The sequence below is a fragment of the Arachis ipaensis genome, chromosome B9, assembly GCF_059453495.1.
Source record: "Arachis ipaensis isolate K30076 ecotype BB chromosome B9, ASM5945349v1, whole genome shotgun sequence".
NCBI lineage: Eukaryota > Viridiplantae > Streptophyta > Magnoliopsida > Fabales > Fabaceae > Arachis > Arachis ipaensis.
In genome coordinates, this window is record NC_142444.1 from 96,726,869 (window position 1) to 96,732,301 (window position 5,433).

Genomic DNA, 5,433 nt, shown 5'->3' on the forward strand with positions numbered 1-5,433 from the left:
TCTTCATTACAGAGAGTGGCATTAAGTTTATTCCTGACCCCAGGTTACACAGAGCCTTCTCAAAGGTCATGGTGCCTATGGTACAGGGTATTAAGAATTTGCCAGGATCCTGTTTCTTTTGAGGTAATTTCTGCCTATCCAATGCATTTAGTTCATTGGTGAGCAAGGGGGGTTCATCTTCCCAAGTCTCATTACCAAATAGTCTGGCATTCAGCTTCATGATTGCACCAAGGTACTTAGTAACTTGCTCTTCAGTAACGTCTTCATTCTCTTCAAAAGAAGAATACTCATCAGAGCTCATGAAGGGCAGAAAGAAGTTCAATGGAATCTCTATGGTCTCTAGATGAGCCTCAGATTCCTTTGGTTCCTCAAAGAGAAACTCCTTATTGGTCACTGAATGTCCTAGGAGGTCTTCCTCACTAGGATTCACGTCCTCCTCCTCCCTTGTAGGTTCGGCCATGATGGTCAAGTCAATGGCCTTGCATTCTCTCTTTGGATTTTCTTCTGTATTGCTTGGGAGAGTACTAGGAGGAGTTTCAGTGACCGTTTTACTCAGCTGGCCCACTTGTGCCTCCAAATTTCTAATGGAGGACCTTGTTTCATTCATGGAACTCACAGTGGCCTTAGATAGATCAGAGACTATATTTGCTAAGCTAGATGGGTTCTGCTCAGAATTCTCTGTCTGTTGCTGAGTGGATGATGGAAAAGGTTTGCTATTGCTAAACCTGTTTCTTCCACCATTATTAAAGCCTTGTTGACGCTTTTGTTGATCTTCCATGAGAAATTTGGATGATTTCTCCATGAGGGATTATAGGTGTTTCCATAGGGTTCACCCATGTAATTCACATCTGCTATTGCAGGGTTCTCAGGATCATAAGCTTCTTCTTCAAAAGATGCCTCTTTAGTACTGTTGGATGATTCCTTCAATCCATTCAGACTCTGAGAGATCATATTGACTTGCTGAGTTAATACTTTATTCTGAGCCAATATGGCATTCAGAGTATCAATTTCAAGAACTCCCTTCCTCATAGGCGTCCCATTACTCACAGGATTCCTTTCAGAAGTGTACATGAACTGGTTATTTGCAACCATGTCAATGAGTTCTTGAGCTTCTACTGGAATTTTCTTTAGGTGAATGGATCCACTTGCAGAATGGTCCAATGACATTTTAGATAATTCAGACAGACCATCATAGAATATATCCAAGATGGTCCACTCTGAAAGCATGTCAAAAAGACACTTTTTGGTCAGTTCCTTGTATCTCTCCCAAGCTTCATAGAGGGACTCACCTTCTTTCTGTTTGAAGGTTTGAACAACCACTCTAAGCTTACTAAGTTTTTGAGGAGGAAAGAACTTGGCTAAGAAAGCCGTGACCAGCTTATCCCAAGAGTTCAAGCTGTCTTTAGGTTGAGAGTCCAACCATATTCTAGCTCTGTCTCTTACAGCAAACGGGAAAAGCATAAGCCTATAGACCTCGGGATCAACCCCATTGGTCTTAACAGTATCACAGATTTGCAAGAATTCAGTTAAGAACTGAAAAGAATCTTCTGATGAAAGTCCATGAAACTTGCAGTTCTGTTGCATCAGAGAAACTAATTGAGGTTTCACCTCAAAATTGTTTGCTTCAATGGCAGGGATTGAGATGCTTCTTCCATGTAAATTGGAATTTGGTTCAGTAAAGTCGCCAAGCATCTTCCTTGCATTGTTATTATTTTCGGCCATGTCTGCTTCTTTTTCAAAAATTTCTGTCAGATTTTCTCCAGAGAGTTGTGCTTTAGCTTCCCTTAGCTTCCTCTTCAGAGTCCTTTCAGGTTCAGGATCAGCCTCAACAAGAATGTTCTTATCCTTGTTCCTGCTCATATGAAAAAGAAGAAAATAGAAAAGAAAATATGGAATCCTCTATGTCACAGTATAGAGATTCCTAATGTAAGTAGAAGAAGAAAAGAAATTCGAGCACAGAAAGAAGAGAGGGTTCAAATTTTTAAATGAAAAGAAGTGTTAGTAAATAAATAAAATAATTAGAAAGAGATGAGGGGGAGAGAATTTCGAAAATTAAATAAATTAAAATAAAAGTATTTTTGTTTTTAATTTAAAATTAAAGTAAAAATTTGAAAATTTTAAAATTTTAAAATGAAATTAAATTAAATTAAAATTTAAAACAATTAGTTAATTAAAAAAGAATTTTGAAAAAGATGGAAGGGATTTTCGAAAATTAGAGAGAGATAGTTAGTTAGGTAGTTTTGAAAAAGATATGATTGAAATAGTAAACTTTTAAAATCAAACAAAAAGTCAAGTAGTTAATTGAAAAAGATTTGAAAATCAATTTTGAAAAGATAAGAAGTTAGAAAAGAAGTTAGAAAAGATTTTGAAATTGATTTTGAAAAAGATGTGATTGAAACTTATTTTGAAAAAGATTTGAAAAAGAAATTTAAAAAGATTTTATTTTGAAAATTAAAGTTGATTACTTGACTAACAAGAAACTAAAAAGATATGATTTAAAATTTAAAGATTGAACCTTTCTTACTAGGCAAGTAACAAACTTAAAACTTTTTTGAATCAATCACATTAATTGTTAGTAAAGATTTTGAAATTATGAAACAAAATAAGAAAAAGATTTTGAAAATAAATTTTGAAAATTTCGAATGTCATAAAAGAAAAATGAAAGAGATTTGATTTTTGAAAAAGATTTGAAAAAGATAAGGTTTTTAAATTGAAAATTTGATTTGACTCATAAGAAACAACTAGATTTTAAAAACTTTTGATTAAATCAAATCAAATTTTCGAAAATTATGAGTGAAATAAGGAAAAGATATTTTTTTGATTTTTTTGAATTTTTTTATGAAGAAAGAGAAAAACATGAAAATTTTGGATCAAAACAAATGATGCATGCAAGAACTCTATGAATGTCAGGATGAACACCAAGAACACTTTAAATGTCAAGATGAACACCAAGAACTTATTTTTGAAAATTTTTAAGAAAAGAAAAACATGCAAGACACCAAACTTGGAAAATTTCAAACTTTAGATACTAATAATTCAAAAATGCATATGAAAAACAAGAAAAGACACAAAACAAGAAAAATTAAAGATCAAAATAGAAAATCATCAAGAACAACTTGAAGATCATGAAGAACACATGCATGAATTTTCGAAAATTTTAAGAAAAATTAAAAAGATGCAATTGACACCAAACTTAAAAATTGACACTAGACTCAAACAAGAAACATAAAATTTTTGGTTTTTATGATTTTATAAGATTTTTTTTTTGGTTTTTTCGAAAATTATTTTGGGAAAAACGAAAAAGAAGAAATTTTTTTTTGTATTATTTTCAAAAATGAGAAATAAAAAGCTTAAAAATAAAATAAAATTACCTAATCTAAGCAACAAGATGAACCGTCAGTTGTCCAAACTCGAACAATCCCCGGCAATGGTGCCAAAAACTTGGTGCACGAAATTGCAATCATCAACAATGGCGCCAAAGGCTTGGTGCTCTCAAACGTGAATCACACTTTGTCACATCTTCGCACAACTAACCAACAAGTGCACTGGGTCGTCCAAGTAATAAACATTACGTGAGTAAGGGTCGATCCCACGGAGATTGTCGGCTTGAAGCAAGCTATGGTCACCTTGTAAATCTCAGTCAGGCGGATTCAAATGGTTATGGTGAATTGATAATAAATATAAATAAAATATAAACTAGGATAGAGATACTTATGTAATTCATTGGTGAGAATTTCAGATAAGCGTATAGAGATGCTTTCATTCCTCCTGAACCTCTGCTTTCCTGCTGTCTTCATCCAATCATTCCTACTCCTTTCCATGGCAAGCTGTATGTTGGGCATCACCATTGTCAATGGCTACATCCCGTCCTCTCTGTGAAAATGGTCCAACGCACTGTCACTGCATGGCTAATCATCTGTTGGTTCTCGATCATACTGGAATAGGATTTACTATCCTTTTGCGTTTGTCACTACGCCCAGCACTCGCGAGTTTGAAGCTCGTCACAGTCATCCCTTCCCAGATCCTACTTGGAATACCACAGACAAGGTTTAGACTTTCCAGATCTCAGGAATGGCCATCCATGGGTTCTAACTTATACCACGAAGACTCTAATATCTCGGACTCGGTCCCCTGTATTGGATATCTAAGAGATACTCATTATATCTCATCTTCATGTAGAACGGAAGTGGTTGTCAGGCACGCGTTCATAGGTGAGAATGGTGATGAGCATCACATAATCATCACATTCATCATGTTCTTGGGTGCGAATGAATATCTTAGAATAGGAACAGCAGAGCTCCACACCTTAATCTATGGTGTGTAGAAACTCTACCGTTGAAAATACATAAGAACAAGGTCCAGGTATGGCCGAATGGCCAGCCCCCTGAACATGATCAAAGGATCAAAAGATAATCCCCCGATGATCCAAAGATGTAAAATACAATAGTAAAAAGTCCTATTTATACTAAACTAGTTACTATGGTTTACAGAAATGAGTAAATGATGCAGAAATCCACTTCCGGGGCCCACTTGGTGTGTGCTTGGGCTGAGCATTGAGCTTTACATGTGTAGAGGCTTCTCTTGGAGTTGAACGCCAGTTTGTAACCTATTTCTGGCGTTTAACTCCACTTTGCAACCTGTTTCTGGCGTTTAACTCCAGAATGCAACATGGAACTGGCGTTGAACGCCAGTTTGTGTCATCTAAACTTGGGCAAAGTATAGACCACTATATATTGCTGGAAAGCCCTGGATGTCAAATTGAGAGCGCACCATTTGGAGTTCTGTAGCTCCAGAAAATCCACTTTGAGTTCAAGGAGGTCAGAATCCAACAGCATCTGCAGTCCTTCTTCAACCTCTAAATCTGATTTTTGCTCAAGTCCCTCAATTTCAGCCAGAAATTACCTGAAATCACAGAAAAACACACAAACTCATAGTAAAGTCCAGAATGTGATTTTTATTTAAAAACTAATAAAAATATACTAAAAACTAACTAAATCATACTAAAAACTATGTAAAAATAATGCCAAAAAGCGTATAAATTATCCGCTCATCATCCTTCGAAAGGATGATGAAGGGTTACAAGCCGAGAAGTCGATCAAATTCCTCTTCCAAACAACAAACAATCAAGCTGAATATGAAGCTTCGTTGGCTGGATTACGATTGGCTAAAGAGGTCGGAATCTCTTTTCTGACAGTTCACTGTGATTCACTACTAGTGGTACAACAGGTAAGCGGCCAATTCCATGTACGAGACACACTCTTAGAAAGATATCTAAACTCGGTAAAAACCCTTGTTCAATCTTTCTAAAAATTCGAAATATTACACATACCTAGGGAGGAGAATTACAGAGCTGATATCCTGTCAAAACTAGCCACGCACAGATTAACCGAACAAACGGAAAAACTTCATCATATTACGCTAACAGAAGCTAGT

The 5,433-nt window shown here is 35.6% G+C and overlaps 1 non-coding gene across 1 annotated transcript; it reads left to right on the forward strand.

The window, feature by feature from the left end:
- Positions 1 to 1,221: 1,221 nt before the first annotated feature.
- On the forward strand, positions 1,222 to 1,329 carry LOC148545556 (small nucleolar RNA R71). The gene has a single exon (XR_015900889.1). It is a non-coding gene; the product is annotated as a small nucleolar RNA R71 (small nucleolar RNA).
- The last annotated feature ends 4,104 nt before the right edge of the window (positions 1,330 to 5,433 follow it).